The following is a 19170-nucleotide window of genomic DNA, read 5'->3' on the forward strand; positions in this document are numbered from 1 at the left end:
CAGCCGTTTTCCAAGACTTTGTGAACGATATCTTCCGGTATATGCTTTCCACCTCGGTCGTAGTCTATCTGGATGATATTCTCATCTACTCTCCAGATATTGACTCCCACCGGAGAGATGTTTGCAAAGTCTTCGACCTCCTACGGGCAAACTCCCTCTATGCCAAGTTGGAGAAGTGTATGTTTGAGCAGGAGTCCTTACCTTTCCTGGGCTACATCATCTCTGCCCAGGGATTGGCTATGGATCCTGCCAAACTACAGGCTGTGATGGACTGGCAGGAACCCCATTCTCTTAAAGCGGTGCAGTGCTTTATGGGGTTCATTAATTATTATCGCCAGTTCATTCCGCACTTCTCAACTTTGGTAGCTCCCTTGGTTGCCCTCACCAAGAAGGGGGCGAATCCCAAATTGTGGTCTGAGGAGGTCTCCAAGGCCTTTAACTCTATAAAGTCACACTTCGCTAGCGCTCCCATTCTACATCGCCCCGATGTTGATAAGCCATTTATCATGGAGGTGGATGCCTCTTCTGTTGGTGCTGGAGCAGTCCTCTTCCAAAAGGATGCTCAAGGTCGGAAGCATCCTTGCTTCTTTTTCTCCAAGACCTTCTCACCAGCAGAGAGGAATTATTCCATCGGGGACAGAGAGTTGCTAGCCATGAAGTTGGCTTTCTCGGAGTGGAGACATCTCTTGGAGGGAGCACGTTTTCCCTTCCAAGTCTTCACAGACCATAACAATTTGGTGTACCTGCAGACAGCCCAGCGGTTGAATTCTCGCCAGGCCAGATGGTCCTTATTCTTCTCCCAGTTTCATTTCACCCTCCATTTTCTTTCTGGGGAGAAGAACATTCGGGCCGACGCTCTCTCTCGCTCCGTTGTGTCATCTGCAGAGGAGGAGGAGGAGCCTCGGCTTATTGTCCCCACCGAGAGCTTGAGAACTGTGGCCCCGGTTTCGCTAGAGTCTGTGCCCCCGGGCAAGACTTTTGTTCCATCCAGTTTGCGACCAGAGGTTCTCTCCTGGGCACACTCGTCCAGGGTGGGTGGACATTTTGGTACCAAAAGGACATCTGAGTTACTGGCGAGGACATACTGGTGGCCGCATATGGCTCGTGATGTCGCAGAGTATGTTCGGGCGTGTGTCTCTTGCACCAAGAACAAGACTCCTCGGCAACGGCCAGCTGGTTTGCTTTATCCTCTGCCGGTGGCGGACAGGCCCTGGGAGATGGTCGGGATGGACTTTGTGGTGGGCTTACCCAAGTCTCGTAACTGCACCATTATCTGGGTGATCACCGACCATTTTTCCAAAATGGTGCACTTGGTGCCTCTTCCACGGCTACCTTCTGCACGGGCGTTGGCTGTCTTGTTCGTCAAGCATATCTTTCGCCTACACGGTATGCCAGACAAAATTGTTAGTGACCGGGGTCCCCAGTTTGTGTCTCGATTCTGGAGAGAGCTTTGTCGTCTACTCAGTATTGAGTTGAATCTCTCTTCGGCATATCATCCCGAGACGAATGGGTTGGTGGAGAGGGCCAACCAGACCTTGGTCACATATTTGCGACATTTTGTTTCTGCCAGGCAGGATGACTGGGCATCCTTGCTACCGTGGGCAGAGTTTGCACTTAACAATGCCGTAGCTGACTCCACCGGTCAGACTCCATTCCTCCTAAATTACGGCCAGCATCCGCGTGTTCCTGTGCCAATGCCTGTGTCTTCTGCTGACTCCAGGGTGGCAGACTGGGCTGTGGAGGCACGGGACATTTGGGACCGCACGCAGGATGCCATTCGGGCCTCCAAGGAGAGAATGAGGTCCTTCGCCGATGTTCATCGGCGCCCCGATCCGACCTTTGCTCCTGGCGACTTCGTGTGGCTCTCTGCCCGTAACATCAGGCTGCGAGTTGAGTCCACTAAGTTTGCTCCTCGCTACTTGGGTCCCTTCAAGGTTCTCGAATGGGTTAATCCTGTGGTCTACCGTTTGGCTCTTCCTCCACGCTTGGGTATCACCAACACCTTTCATGTGTCCCTCTTGAAACCCGTATACATGTCCCGGTTTTCCGAGTCATCTGCCGGGACATCGGGTTCGTCTACGGACGATTACGAGGTGAACGCTATTTTGGGGTGCAAGGTGGTACGCGGCAAAAAGTTCTATCTGGTGGATTGGAAGGGTTATGGCCCAGAGGACAGGTCATGGGAGCCTGCTGAAAACATTCGGGCCCCACAGCTCATTGCTGCCTTCGAGCGTAGCGAGGCCCTAGGAGGGGGGGCCCTAGGAGGGGGGGTAATGTTAGGTCTCGAGTTCCCACTTCTGCACAGGGGGAATCTCGAGCCATCTCCGCTGCGGTCTCCCATTCTTATCCAGCCGCAGTGGAGTCTGCTCAGCAGGGACGTCGGTCCCAGCGTCTTGCTCAGTCTCACTCTGTACAGAGAGTTACTGCTGCTTCTTCAGCTTCTGCCATTAAAGCCAGTGCTGGTCAGCAGCGAGCGGACTTCTCTGGGACTAAGTCCTTGTCTGCACACACTGAGCATGCCCAGGGCAAGATCTCCCGTTGGAGATCGAGGGTCATGTGCTCAGGCTCTGCAGCACATTCCATTGGTCCTCTTGGCAGGTCTTGGAAGGGCAAAGTTTCTGTGGCCACTTCCTGTGCTGCAACTATATAAACTGCGCATGACCGCACGGCCATGCGCTAGTGTACAATTGTTAATGTGTGTATGTTGCGAGTGCAAGTCATCCTTGGATACCCCTTCCCTATTGAATGTCTGTTCGCGGAAGGTGTATGGTTGCTATCTAGCGCCCGACTTATCCTACAGCACGAATCACACATTACAGCGTCCAGTTGCTGTGACCGCCAGTACGGCGCCGTGCACTTCCTCTGTGCTTTCCTTACCCAAGCCTGGGTGGTTAGTGGCGTTCGTCAGTGCGGCACCGCATGCACTCTTGTGCCTTAATATTGTTATTTAGTTTCCTTACACACTCAGTTGTGGTGTTGTGCCAGCAAGGGTCTAATCGGACTTCAATCCTAGTTGGGGTTGAGTTCGCTGACTACTTGCTCGTGCTCTATGTGCGGTACCGTGGTCCTGTGATGCAACAGTATCGCTTCCTTCACGCTGGGTGAAGTTTAACCCACGTGTGTATACTTATGAGTACCGCCATATAGTCCGTCATTACTTGGCAGCAGGTTCCATCTCTGCACGGTGGACCCCGGGCTGCGAACGCACCATACTCTATCTGTCTTATTATTTGGTGCGTTCCGCTAGCCCTAACAGCTTCTTTGTTATTTATGTGCAGAATGCAAAGATAATTGTAAAAAGCCTCTGTAACCTTTTTACGAAAAAAATTAATTATTAAGTTTAAATTTAAATTTTTCATTTGTTTATGATCAACCATGTTCACATACAGTATAAAAATGAAAAAGTATTCAAATAAAACACTTAGAGTAGCTAAAAATCAAGAATTAATAGGTCGGGTCATATTGACCCGGGAACAGTACAAGTGTATAGCAAATTCGAACAGAACAGCAGGGTTAAAGTGCTCACCACACATCTAGATAAGTTCCTTAAGGGGTCTACTTTCCAAAATGGTGTCACTTGTGGGGGGTTTCAATGTTTAGGCACATCAGGGGCTCTCCAAACGCAACATGGCGTCCCATCTCAATTCCAGTCAATTTTGCATTGAAAAGTCAATCGGCGCTCCTTCCCTTCCGAGCTCTGCCATGCGCCCAAACAGTGGTTTACCCCCACATGTCGGGTATCGGCGTACTCAGAACAAATGGCACAACAACTTTTGGGGTCCAATTTCTTCTCTTACCCTTGGGAAAATAAAATAAATTGGAGCTGAAGTAAATTTTTTGTGAAAAAAAGTTAAATGTTAATTTTTTTTAAAACATTCCAAAAATTCCTGTAAAACACCTGAAGGGTTAATAAACTTCTTGAATGTGGTTTTGAGCACCTTGAGTGGTGCAGTTTTTAGAATGGTGTCATACTTGGTTATTTTCTATCATACAGACCCCTCAAAATTACTTCAAATGTGATGTGGTCCCTAAAAAATATTGGTGTTGTAAAAATGAGAAATTGCTGGTCAACTTTTAACCCTTATAACTCCCTAACAAAAAAAAACTTTTGGTTCCAAAATTGTGCTGATGTAAAGTAGACATGTGGGAAATGTTACTTATTAAATATTTTACATGACATATCTCTGTGATTTAAGGGCATAAAAATTCAAATTTGAAAAATTGCAAAATGTTCAAAATCTTCACCAAATTTCCATTTTTTTCACAAATAAACGCAAGTTATATCGAATAAATTTTACCACTATCATGAAGTACAATATGTCACAAGAAAACAATTTCAGAATGGCCAAGATCCGTTGAAGCGTTCCAGAGTTATAACCTCATAAAGGGACAGTGGTCAGAATTGTAAAAATTGGCCAGGTCATTAACGTGCAAACCACCCTTGGGGGTAAAGGGGTTAAGATTGAATAGTGTGAGTGCATAAATTTTTGTATGTTAACAATAACATACAAAGGTTAATAAGTACATATAAGGATTAGAAAAATATACTGATTACGTATATATGAAGATTAACTTCATACAGTCTATTTAGATCATCACCATGAGGCTTTTAAATCTCATCCGTCTGGAATGTCCGAGAAGCATCACCAAGACAGAGAACCCCTGGGAGGTTACCTACACTGCATGGGCATCCCCAATTATGCAGGTGTCAGCACACTGTACATGTACATGTACCCCAGTTTTGGCATCTGTCTTAGTCATGTTTCTCTGGTCTTATATAGTTATTTACACTATCGACAACCCCAAGAACACAAAAACCGACCAAAAAGTCCAGATTACAAATGATAAAAAAATTACATACGGTAGTCTTTATTGAATCACAGATTAAAAATAATATGACCACAAGGAAGTATACATATATGTATTACATATTTAAAACAATTGTGATTAATTATTATAAGGCTAACCAACTCCACTGTAATACATTTGCAAAATTTTCAAAGAGTTGTGGGGTACACTGAAATTAGTATATGGTTCTCAGAATAATAAAGTGTATATGGTGCACATAATGAGGTGAAAAATATAACACACACTTTTAGGTAAAAGGAGAAAATATTACACGTATTAAATGTGAAAATAGCACACAAGAAGTAAAGATACAAAGTTACAAAAAATTCTCTTGAATAAAATATATATGTAGAAAACTGCTGAAAAAGTGTCAAAGTGCAAAATTTCAGACAACCACAAGGGGTCAGTGTGTACCCGCACTGAGTAAAGCAGACCAGAGTCACCGCATATTGCACGGTAAGGAAACTAAAGCTCCAAACTTCAATAGAAAACAAAGTAATAGAGTGGAACTTACAAGGTAGTATGGTACGTGTCTGGTCTCCAGGAATGGCGCCCAACACCCGACGGGGATTTTGGCACGTTGCCTTTGTCAGGGAGTGGTGCCATTAGGAGAGAGGTAAGTATAAATAGGACCTTTAACCAATCAGAAGAAGGGGGTGTGAGAACTTAGACCAATGAAGAGAAAGATCGTTCGGGCTTCCTGCGGCTGGTAGCTGCGCATGACAAGCGTCTAACGTCACCATGGATACCACTCTGCCATGTTCACTGAGACATAAGGTGCAGATGTGCATGTCATTAAATGAATTGCAGAAACAACCTGGCATTTGTAAAGATGGTAAGTATTTATTAACAGCGCTTAACAGCGAGCGCAAATCAGACTGCGATGGCCTTAAGATATAGACTTATGTCATTCATACCAAAACATCTTATACTACATCAGCGAGGATAATCTACAAGGGCGCCTGACTGGAACACATAAGAAGAAACTAGCGTCCATAGTTACATGCAAATGTGCACACTTGCGCATAACCGGCATCACCATCACCATGGATACCACGCTGCTGTGCCCGGTAGAGTATGAAAAGATGTGCAAGTCCCCGACCAAATGGCACAAGCGCACGCTAGCATGTATGTAAGTGGTAGATATTAAACAACTGCGCACAACTAAAAGGGCAAGCCCGACTAAACTGAACACAAAATGGCAGCCAATATCTTTCTTACAAGCATAAATAATAGACAAAAGAATTATGTTACGAACCACAAGGTAAATATGAATAGGACCTATGAATAGGACCTTTAACCAATCAGAAGAAGGGAGGTGTGAGAACTTAGACCAATGAAGAGAAAGATCGTTCGGGCTTCATGCGGCTGGTAGCTGTGCATGACAAGCGTCTACCGTCACCATGGATACCACTCTGCCATGTACAGTGAGACATAAAGTGCGGATGCGCATATCCTTAAATGAGTTGTAGCATCGCAAACTGGTGTTTATAAAGATGGTGAGTATTTATTAACAGCGCCTAACAGCGAGCGCAAATCAGACTGCGATGGCCGTGAAATACAGACTTATGTCTTTCATAACAAAACATCTTATACTGTAACAGCGAGAATAATCTACAAGGGCGCATGACCAGAACACATCACAAGAAACTAGTGTCCATAGCTACATGCAAATGTGCACAGTTGCACATGACCGGCGTCATCCTCGCCATAGATACCATGCTGCTGTGCCAGGTAGAGTATGAAAAGATGCGCAAGACCCCGACCAAAAAACATTCCTATGCACACAAAATTATAATAGGCTGAAGTAGTACTAAAAAAGTAGCAAAATATAAAACTAAGACTGAATATGGCTCCATTACATTGTGAAGCAGGGTGCATGTTGCAGGGTGTATGTTGTATGTACTCTGCTCTTAGATAGATGATATAGATAAATACATAGAAAGAAGGAATCAGAAAGTTAGAAAGAATAACATAAATATAATGAGTTAGATAGATGTAAAGAAATAGAGAGAGAGAGATAGATGTAAAGAGATAGATAGATAGATAGATAGATAGATAGATAGATAGATAGATAGATATAGAGAAAAAAAAGGGAACAGCACAATATCTACTTATCTTTGGGTGCAAGGCCCCCAGGATAACAGTCCATGTATCCAGATGGATCAATATATGGCAAAAATGAGGCAGCACTCCATCATTGCAGTGTTAAATGTGCAGGATTTAATCAACCCACTGTTCAGGGCGACGTTTCGGCTCAGACTGAGCCTTTCTCAGTCTGAGCCGAAACGTCGCCCTGAACAGTGGGTTGATTAAATCCTGCACGTTTAACACTGCAATGATGGAGTGCTGCCTCATTTTTGCCATATATAGATAAATAGATAGAGAGATAGATAGATTGATTAGTTTTTTTGTCAGAAAACTTACAATAGCAGTGGGTTACGGCGTTATGTCCTGGGTGGGAAAAGCTTTCCGTCTTCTAGGACAACACAATTTGCATAAACAGACTTCCGTGGGCAGAGAGGTTAAGGTGAAAAGCCGGTGCATGCGCAGTGATGTGTTGTATGCTTTGCCCACTGTTGGGCAATACACAATGCGCATGCGCTAGAGGCTAATGCAATGCGCAAAAAATGAGCGCAATCTGTGCTATTCACAGATCGAGTTTCGTTTGATATGCCGAGGAGCGGGGGAGAGACAGCGATTAGGCTGGACCGGGGTGATTGACAGCCGAAAACGGCGAGATTACTAAGGTATTTTATCTGCAAAGGTGGGGAATCGGAATAATAAAGGTACTAATGTAAAGCAGAGCTCAGGCCCTATTGAACGATATTTTTATCTCATATCTAAAAAACGGGGTGACAGGTTCCCTTTAAGTGTGGAAAAGGGTTTGTTCAAAATTTACTGTGGCATTTCCGCTCTGTAAAAGGAGTCGGGAATTTAAATATGGTTAAATATTTTCAAGCCTTTTGTAAAGATTTTGGTGAAATGCCAAACTGTATCCAGACATTGTCCTAGATAATGATTTTTGGTTTTATTGACATCCAACAAAATTCCAATTGACAGTAAGATTCAGTGAACTGTGACCAGCCGTCTGTCACACTGGGCACAATCAAATAATGGTACATTATATTTGGCTCTCTGTGCCCATCGACTCTGCCTAAAAACAATGTTATCTCTCTCATTGGAATGTTTGTAACAAATCACATTATAAAAACAGATGTTAGACAATTAAACAGAGCATCTGGTCAGATTTTACATTACAAGCTGCTATAGACTTCATTTAAGCAAGAAATGAAGTCTATAGCAGCTTCTGCTACTCTTACTCTGCTCTGTACATAGATGTAGGAATCATTTGCATTACCTGATGACATGGGTATCATATTTTTTTAAACAATATAGTTTGCATATTTACAGGAGAGGACAATATTTACAGCTCATATGGTCAAGACACTAAGCTGGAAAATGCTCTGGTAAGAGGAATAATTATATCCCCTGTTAGGAATGAAATTCAAATATTCGCTATGGGTGATATGACTAAACAAGAGTGAACCTTTAACCCCTTAGCGACCGCCGATACGCCTTTTAACGGCGGCCGCTAAGGGTACTTAAGCCACAGCGCCGTTAATTAACGGCGCTGTGGAAAAAGTACATAGCGCCCCCCAGAGGCCGATTTTCTCCGGGGTCTCGGCTGCCGGGTGTAGCCGAGACCCCAGAGAACATGATTCGGGTCGGTTTTCACCGACCCCGCTTTTGCGATCGCCGGTAACTAACCGTTTACCGGCGATCGCAAAAAAAAAAAAAACGCGATTAGTATTGTGTTTCTCTCCCCTCTAATGTGATCGGACATTAGAGGGGAGAGAAATAGGGTCCCCCGAGCCCCCCACGGTACCTTATGTACCGGAGAAGGTGCCCCCCCGGTCCCCGACCCTCCTCCTTCCTGCCCGGGCTCCAAAATGGCGGGCGCATGTGCAGATGCGCCCGCCAAAGCCTAGCTTCCCCCGGTGTATTGGATCGCTTCCCCCGGTGTATTGGATCGCTCCCCCTGGAGCGATCGCAATCCCGGGGTCTTTACAGACCCCCGGGATTGCGATCGCTGCAAATAGTTTGTAAAAAAAAAAAAATGCTTTGCATTTCTCTCCCCTCTGATGTGATCGCACATCAGAGGGGAGAGAAATAGAGCCCCCGAGCCCCCCACCATACCGCCTGCTCCTGTCCCCGGTCCTCAGTAGTGGTCCCCGGTCCTCAGTAGTGGTCCCCGGTCCCCAGCCCACTGCTGCTGGCCCCCCTTCTTCTTCTCTGCTGGAAGAAAATGGCGGGCGCATGCGCAGTGCGCCTGCCATGATCTGCCAGCAGAGACCCAGCAACCTATGAGAATTTTCTCATTGGCTGCTGGGTTTTGATTACTGTAATATGTCCAATTACAGTGATCAAAACCCCTAATATTTGATAAACATGGCAGCACTTGGGCTGTACCTTTCTCTTCTCTCCTTGTAGTTGTTCTAGGAGAGAAGAGAGAGAGACTACAGTTCAAGTGCTGCCCTGTCAGTGACAAAAAACATAATATCTGCCTCCGCCAGCATCCCATTTACCCACCCCCGTTCTCCGTAATCCCTGCATCACCAGCAGAGGATTATAGAAAAAAAAAAAAAAATTATAATTTTTGTAAAAAATTTTTTTTAGGGTTAGGGTTAGGGTTAGGGGTAGGGTTAGGGTTAGGGTTAGGGGAGGAATTAGATAAAATGGCTCGCAGAACTTTTAGCGCGGAGCAAGCTTACAGCCTGCTTTGCTCCGGCAGCTAAACAGATTCTGCCCCTGAAGTTGAGCAGTTTTCAGACAGTGATGACGACTCTTCCTCCACGGGATCCCCCAGCCCGGTGGTAGCGGAGTCGGTCGTCACTGCTGAAGCTTCAGAGGCAGGACCAAGTACCGCAGTCCCCCCACCGCTGTGGTATAATGACACCTCATTTTCCCCTCAAATTCCCCCTTTTTCTGCAGTCCCTGGAATAAAAGTAGATGTCGCCAATTTTACCCCCATTGATTTTTTTGAAATTTTCATTAGCCCCGAAGTTCTGCAATTAATCGTCCACCAAACTAACCTATATGCCCGGCAATATATTTCCCAAAAACCCACTGCCTTTCATTCCCGTTCCTGGATCCCCACAAATGTCCCCGAAATTAAAAAATTCTTAGGCCTCACCCTGAATATGGGTATAGTAAAAAAAACCACTCTCCGCTCTTACTGGGCAACAAAAGCTGTCCACTGCACCCCTGTATTTGCAGCCATCATGTCCCGAGCCCGTTACGAAGCCCTGATGAGATTCCTCCACTTCAGTGACAATGCCCAAGCTCTCCCAAGAACTGACCCCAACTACGATCGGCTAAATAAATTAAGACCCCTAATTTCCCTCCTAAAAACTTCCTTTCTAAATTCCTATACCCCAGAGCAAAATATGGCAGTCGACGAGTCCTTGATGAGCTACAAGGGCCGTCTTTCATTCCGCCAATTTATTCCCTCCAAGAGAGCCAAATACGGCGTAAAATTATATAAAGCTTGCGAGAGCTCATCAGGGTACACGTCCACCTTCCTAATTTACGAAGGTAGGGACCGCCAAATAAACCCCCCAAACTGCCCCCAGACAATTGGTATCCCAGGCAAAATTGTCTGGGAGCTAATGACGCCCTTTCTCAATCAAGGGTACCACGTGTACACAGATAATTATTACACGAGTATCCCCCTATACAAATCCCTCCATGCTGCAAGTACAGGGGCCTGTGGGACAGTGAGGAAAAACAGAGTGGGGTTTCCGTCACAGTTGGTGTCCAGACGTTTGGAGAGGGGGGCGTCATTTTCACTTGCAAGCGACCAACTACTTGCAGTGAAGTGGAAAGACAGGAAGGACATCTATATGCTTTCCACACTGCATACGGACACCACTGTGACGGTCAGAGAGAGGGGTGCCACCAGGGACAAAGAAAAACCTGTCTGCGTCACAGAATATAATAGACATATGGGTGGCGTAGACCTGTCAGACCAGGTTCTGCAACCATACCTGGTCAAGAGGAAGACCAGGGCGTGGTATAAAAAGGTGGGAATCTATCTAATTCAGACTGCCACCTACAACAGTTTTGTCCTATACAAAAAATCTCAAGGACCACTAACTTTCCTGCACTTTCAGGAAAAAGTAGTAGAGAGCCTCATATTTGAGTCCATGGCACCGGGGGAAGCCTTCGACTCTGAGGATTCCCGGAGACTGTCAGAACGCCATTTTCCTCACCCTGTCCCTGTCACTCCCACCCAAAGGTATCCTCAAAAAAGGTGCCGAGTTTGCAGAAAGCATGGCAGGCGGAGTGATTCCCGATTTTATTACCCCACATGCCCATCCCAACCAGGCCTTTGTATCTCCCCCTGTTTTGAGACCTACCACACCACCTACAATTATTAGTTTGTTTTTTTTTCAATCATTTTTATTTTCTGCTTAGTGGCCCCAGTAGTACAATTTGGAACAATTGATAAATATTTTAATTAGTAGATCCCATTTTACCCCATTTCACAATTAATTCCAGAATTTGATCAATCCCATACCAAACTACTATCCCAACAAATTCTCATCCACGTACCCACGTCTGTACGCTCTAGAGTGTGGACCCCACAAATGTTCTTGCAAAGTCAGGTCATCTGAAAATTCTACGACTCGATCAATCCCATACCAAACTACTATTCCAACAAATTCTCGTCCACGTACCTATGTCAATAAGCGTTAGGATGTGGACCCCAGAAATGATCTTGAAAAGTGAGATTATCTGAAAATGAATTCTAGGACTTTATTACTCAAACATTTTTGACCATTTATCTAACTTTGACTGTTTTTATAACTGTCTTGCTACACAAAACTTTGGCTTCCATTTGTATTACTTATATTTATGTTGATGATACGGGCATGATCATTTTATTGTAGGATTTCTAAAAAATGAGGAAGTTCCGTACTTATACACTATGGGCTTTACTTTATGGTTCTTGCCGAACCTCTGGTACCAGACAATACTTTCTATAGAGAACTGGTTGTTTTGTGCATATAGCGGTTCTGACCTTGGCGGGTGGGAGCTTGCTATGGTGTACCACGTCTATTGGCACATTCGTCTCTCATATAGGGATTGATGGAGCTAAAAGGACGTTGTACGACCAGTCTCTGAAAGTGTCTGCCATTCTAGCCCTGATGGTGTTCTTTCATCTTTGGAACAAACTCCGCTTTGCCACATAGTTGGCTGCATTTTCCTACACATTTTGCCCTTCATTCCAGTACAGTTTATTCTTCCTGCTACAATATACGCAAATGCGGGACAACTGTTTTGTTAGCAAGACCAATTTTATAGTCAGCCATTGTGTTTTAGGAGCATGCCTCCCTCTGTGAGTAATAATTCCTGGAAGGATTTTCTTTTTTGCTCAATGTCTCTAGAAGCTTTGAATGGGTCCTGGATCTTCAATTTCAAATAAAGCCAAATTTGTCACATTGTGCCCCTTTCTGTCCAAGCCCTGCCATTTGTCCAAACAGAACTTTTTTACTACATATGGGATATTGCTGCACTCATAATAAAGTGGGTAACGAATTGTGGGGTCCACTTTTTGATGTTATTTCTGAAAAATCGAGACATTCAGGTCTAAAACAAGATTCTCGTGGAAAAAAATGAATTTTTTCAATATGACAACCTAATGTTATCAAACTCTGTGTCATACATGTGGGTTCAAATTGCTCAATATACCCCTGATTAAAATCTTTGAGGGGTGTAGTTTCCAAAACGGGGTCAGTTGTGGGGGGTTTCTGCTGTTAGGCACATCTACAAACCCAAAATGACGTCCGCTCTCACAATTAAGAGATTAAAAAGTCAAACGGCGCGCCTTCCCTTCCAAGCTCCGCAGTGCGCCCAGAGGTTTACCCCCACATACGGGGTATCGACATACTCAGGACAAATTGCACAACAACTTTTGGGGTCTATTTTGTCTTGCTACCCTTGGGAAAATAAAAAATTGGGGGTGAAAAGATCATTTTTGTGAAAAAAAATGATTTTTAATTTTTTCGGCTCTACGTTATAAACTTGTGTGAAGCACTTGGGGGTTCAAAGTGTTGACCACACACCTAGAAAAGTTCCTTAGGGGGTCTAGTTTCCAAAATGGTGTCACTTGTGGGGGGTTTCCACTGTTTAGGCACATCAGGGGCTCTCCAAACGCGACATGGTGTCCGATCTCAATTCCAGAGAATTCTATGTTGAAAAAGTCAAATGGCGCTCCTTCCCTTCTGAGCTCTACTGTGCACCCAAACAGAGGTTTACCCCCACATACGGGGTATCGACATACTCAGGACAAATTGCACAACAACTTTTGGGGTCTATTTTGTCTTGCTACCCTTGGGAAAATAAAAAATTGGGGGTGAAAAGATCATTTTTGTGAAAAAAAAATGATTTTTAATTTTTTTGGCTCTACGTTATAAACTTGTGTGAAGCACTTGGGGGTTCAAAGTGTTGACCACACACCTAGATAAGTTCCTTAGGGGGTCTAGTTTCCAAAATGGTGTCACTTGTGGGGGGTTTCCACTGTTTAGGCACATCAGGGGCTCTCCAAACGCGACATGGTGTCCGATCTCAATTCCAGAGAATTCTATGTTGAAAAAGTCAAATGGCGCTCCTTCCCTTCTGAGCTCTACTGTGCACCCAAACAGAGGTTTACCCCCACATACGGGGTATCGACATACTCAGGACAAATTGCACAACAACTTTTGGGGTCTATTTTGTCTTGCTACCCTTGGGAAAATAAAAAATTGGGGGTGAAAAGATCATTTTTGTGAAAAAAAAATGATTTTTAATTTTTTTGGCTCTACGTTATAAACTTGTGTGAAGCACTTGGGGGTTCAAAGTGTTGACAACACACCTAGATAAGTTCCTTAGGGGGTCTAGTTTCCAAAATGGTGTCACTTGTGGGGGGTTTCCACTGTTTAGGCACATCAGGGGCTCTCCAAACGCGACATGGTGTCCGATCTCAATTCCAGAGAATTCTATGTTGAAAAAGCCAAATGGCGCTCCTTCCCTCCTGAGCTCTACTGTGCACCCAAATAGTGGTCCCTCCCCACATATGGGGTATCGGCATTCTCCGGACAAATTGCACAACAAATTATGTGGTTCATTTTCTTTTTTTACACATGTGAAAATAAAAAAAATTGATTCTGAAGTAAAATATTTGTGAAAAAAATTAAAATGTTCATTTTTTCCTTCCACATTGCTTCAGTTCCTGTGCAGCAACTGAAGGGTTAATAAACTTCTTGAATGTGGTTTTGCGCACCTTGAGGGGTGCAGTTTTTAGAATGGTGTCAATTTTGGGCATTTTCTGCTACATAGACCCCTCAAACTGACTTCAAATGTGAGGTGGTCCCTAAAAAAAATGGTTTTGTAAATTTTGCTGTAAAAATAAGAAATTGCTGGTCAAATTTTAACCCTTATAACTCCCTAATAATTTTTTTTTTTTTCCAAAATTGTGCTGATGTAAAGTAGACATATGGGAAATGTTATTTATTGACCATTTTGTGTGACATATCTCTTTGATGTAAGGGCATAAAAATTCAAAGTTTGAAAATTGCAAAATTTTCAAAATTTTCGCCATATTTCCGTTTTTTTAATAAATAAACGCAAGTAATATCGAAGAAATGTTACCACTAACATGAAGTGCAATATGTCACGAAAAAACAATCTCAGAATCAGCGGGATCCGTTGAAGCGTTCCAGAGTTATAACCTCATAAAGTGACAGTGGTCAGAATTGTAAAAATTTGCCTGGTCATTAAGTACCAAATTGGCTCTGTCACTAAGGGGTTAAATCTTCAGTTCAGATTCGGCTAACAGACAGATATTTGCTAAGCATTTAGCTGCACGGTTTGTCGACTGTATCTGAGCCTCTTTGAATTCAATGGGAGGCAAAATCAAACTCATAAACAACACCTTCAGGAAGAGGGGGGGCAAAAAGCTGCCCAAAAAACTCAAACCAAGGGCAGACACCATGAAAAGTGGCATAAAATTGCCCACAGTAGAAATGTTATACTGGCACATCAGTCAGGCATGTGCCATGCATGAGGTATCAGGTCTGGCTCAGCATATACAGCTACCTGGTGGTTAAAGGAGTGGTGTAAGTCTTCTTAGCTGGGAGACTTGACACATCATGCAACACCTCCAATTGTTATTTTTTTTTTTATTCCAGCCACACTCAGATGGCACAAACATCAGTTTCATACAGTACTATTGGTAGAAAATTGTAAGGATAGTAACACTGGCAGTTGATTAAAAGTAAGTGCAGGCCTGCAGATCTGGGAGCCATACTGCAACAGGCAACACACATGAAGGAGACCCAACTTGGAGTACCAATATTTCCCCAAATTAGGGGCAGACAACAGGAAACGTGGAATCAATTTACCTACAGTAGAAATTTGATAATGGGTGGCACATCAGAAGTCAGCTATGTGCTATGCATGAGGTATCAGGGTCTGGGCTAGCATTTAGAGCTTGGAATTGAAATTCAAATTAAGATCTGATGGCTAAGGGAGCAGTGTAAGCCTTATTATCTGGGAGCCCTAATACCTCATGCAACACTTTATTTTCCAGCCACACTCAGGTGGCACAAACATTAGTTTTATACAATACTATTGGTACAAAAATGTAAGGAAAGTAACACAGGTAGTTGACTGAAAGTAAGTATAGGCCTGCCTGTCTGAGAGCACTACTTACAAAGGCAACACACCAGATGGAGATCAAACTTGGAGTCTCCACATTTAAAAGAATTGTTTGTAACATCAGCAACAGTAGCAACAGCCGAGACACAGAAGACACCACAAAGATGGCACAGACTGCACATGAGATCAATACATGACACTAAAAACAAGACCATTGCCTAGTCTGCCCAGTCTGTGACTGGGGTGCAAAAGTAATTGGAGATCCATGACTTGTTCATTTTGTTAAAAGTTAGGGGGTCTACACTTTCAGGGGACTCCTGGATGCGCTTATCAGGACACCACCAGCAGCGCTGAAGACACGTTCTAAGAGAACGCTGGCTGCTGGGCATGACAAAACCTCCAAGGCGTGACCAGCAAGCTCAGGCCACTCTTCTATTTTTGAAGATCAGATTGCAAAATGGTCCAACCCCTCCAATGGCATTAATATTGAGAACCAAATACTCTTGCACCATCCTCTGCAGTCGTTCACAATGTGTCAGACTTGTACTCTGTTTGCTCTGTTTGAAAAAATGTGTTCAGCGACTCACAGAAATTGCTTATGTCACTCACACTGCTGATGTTAATGTTTTGGTGATGGCGCCGGGGTTGGACATCTATAACTTGGGAAAAAACACTCTTTAGGCTGGTTTCACACTTGCATAGGGCAGAGCTGCGGAGGGCTGCGTTATGCCTCCATTAAGCCCTGCCCACTGCTGCACCTCATCCATTCAGCTCCGCCTATGTCTGCTTGCATCCTGCATATCTATCTTTAACACTGGCCATGCGGATGTATGCGGATGATGCAACATGTTGCGTTCCACGCAGTTCAGCGCAGCGTCAAAACGAAGCTTGCAGACGCATCCGCATAAGTCTGAATGGCCTGCGTACCCAATGTTAAAGATAGATACACAGGACACATGCAGACGTAGGTGGAGCTGAATGGAAGAGGTGCGGCAGTGGACAGGGTTTAACAGAGGAACTACACAGCCCTCCACAGCTCTGCCCTAAGCAAGTGTCTTTATCTCAAGACTGTTACACATATATCACAGGGTCCCCCTCTATTTGTTCCTCGGCTCATGCATCTTCACTAACAGTTTGCCTGGTACCATGAGCCCCCCTTGATTGCTGTAAACCACCCTCCTATGACACCAGTCTATACGACAGTCTGGAAATTTGAGATGTTGTTAGCCCTCCCTCATCCTCCTCTGCTTACAACTCTTCTTTTGTGACCATCACCTCCTCACGCATACTATTCAAAGTGTGCCCCAGCATATAGATGACCGGAAAAGTGATGCTGATGATGGCATCGTCAGTCCTAACCATCTTAGTAGCCATTTCAAAATTGTGCAGAAGGGTACAGAGGTCCTTCACCTGTGCCCACTCCAAAAGCATGATTTGCACCATGTCTGGGCTGCGTTGGCTCTGGCTATGTAGAAGAATATAGTGCACCAGTCCTCGTCGCTGCTGCCACAGCAGCTGCTGCTTGTGTAGATTGGAATTCTGCTACACCCACTAGGACGGCGGGGTACTTCTTAAAGGGGTGGTCACAGCAGAAGTGACCCGGTCCGTGGCCCTGGGGGCGCAATTAAATTGGGATGAGGGAATGTTTGTAGGGGATTGTTCGTGATGCCACCTGTGGTGTTCGGCTATAGATGGCTGACGCTGCTAAAAGGGACCGCTGGGGCCGATGGTGATACAGCTAGGATGGTCCTGCTCCCCATTGGTGGAGTGGGGCTCCAGGGCTACCAGAACAGTCTATGATGGTTTGTGGAAGTTGGGGAATGATTGGAGGACGTATAAAAAAGGGAAAAAAATCTTCAGCTCACCCAAATGGAGTCCAAATTCCAGGAAGAAATCCGAGCAAGGATCAAGCGTGCAGCCAACAACATCATGGATACAAAAGAAATGAGGGAGATCCAGCTCCAGGAAAGAGAAATAGTCTCTGATAAAATCCAAAATAGCTTTATTGTCATGAAAAAATTTAAAATGTGGACTCCAATGACAAGTGGTATAACAAAGGAATCACATAGCAGCTCTCACTGCACTGAACGCGTTTCGAACACAACTGTTCTCTCAGTCTGCCCTTTTGGTGGAACACTACCCATATGGCAGGCATCTTGAGCCTTTTCCTGATGTCACTCCCTCGTGGTGACCTTCGGGCGCCAAATGTGGCCAGGAGACCTGCAATCTCCTGTTCTCCAGATTCAGTTGCGGGGAATACAGTTCCCACACAACCACGGACTCCGGTGTCCGGTCTGTTGCGCTCAGTCCTGGGGTGAGCTCAATCACAGCTCCTATCCCCAGCTTCTCCTCATTTACTTCCTCTTCCTTCACTGTCTCTGACTATCTGACTAACCCCGCCTCCAGACCAGAACTTTTCAGGGAAGCTCCCCGTAAAACTGGGTTTAGAGTTCCCACTTCTGGTCTGGAGTCAGGAAAGTGTTGCATGCTAGTGTTACCTGTTAAGGAGATCTCTTCTTGCTTCCAGGCATAGCATTACCCCCTGTGAGGGAGGCATTGCCACTGTGGCATCCATACTCCTAGGGTGCCACAATTCCACCATGTTGAAACATTGCTAATCAAACAGTAAACTGGTAGGCTGAAAACCCATGTAGCGATGCAAATCGATGACCTGCGGAGTGCGATTGTTGGAAGAGAGCACACAGTGACTGTGCTTTCTGCAGCAGCATATCCAGGTCAGGATAGTGACATAGAAATTGCTGTACCACCAGGTTGAGGATGTAAGCCATGCATGTGTGTAATGTTACCACGGCATAGGGTTGCACCAGGTTTGAGATAGAAACATAATAATAAAATATCCTGCAGTAAATAAATAAATAGCATAGTGCATGAAAATAATATATATGGAACTTAGTTAATATGTTTTTTTATAAAAAAAAAATGTGAAAACCATCCGCGTTATCAAGGCAGCTGCAATTGCGACAGTTCTAACTCTAATATTAAAAACCTTACCATTTGTCAAGGGACATGCATGTAGATATGGACTGAGACGAACTGAGCCCAACTAGTGGACACACAGCCGAGGAAGACCATATCAATAATGCCCAGCTCAAGGGAAAGGCAGGCCACACCTTTATATGCACATGATGCAAACAGGAAAAAACAAGAATGAACTGTGATATAAATTGGTGTGCATGCAGCATGTAAGGGCACATTCACACTGGCCACTAAACAGAAGAAACCAAAGACAGAAACATAATAATTAAATACCCTGCAGTAAATAAATAAATAGCATATTGCATAAAATTTAAACACTGCCTGATTGTGGTGAGCCATGGCTATTCATTAGAGAGGTAAGGGAGATTCTATCTGCACTGCTGGAACGTGTCTCTGATTAATGGAGTGGTTGAGGGCACAGGTGCAGGCGTTAGAGGAGATGGAGGAAGCAGAAGCAGGGATTCAAGCTTCAGGAGGCTAATTTGCATATTCCAGGTGCCTTCTGGGAGAAGCGAAGTCTCCCTAAGCTAGAAGATCGTTGGGTACAGCCGGGACCAGCTGCTTCGAAAGCATCACCAAACCAGGGATTCAAGCTTCAGGAGGCTAATTTGCATATTCCAG

The sequence above is a fragment of the Ranitomeya imitator genome, chromosome 6, assembly GCF_032444005.1.
Source record: "Ranitomeya imitator isolate aRanImi1 chromosome 6, aRanImi1.pri, whole genome shotgun sequence".
Taxonomy (NCBI): domain Eukaryota; kingdom Metazoa; phylum Chordata; class Amphibia; order Anura; family Dendrobatidae; genus Ranitomeya; species Ranitomeya imitator.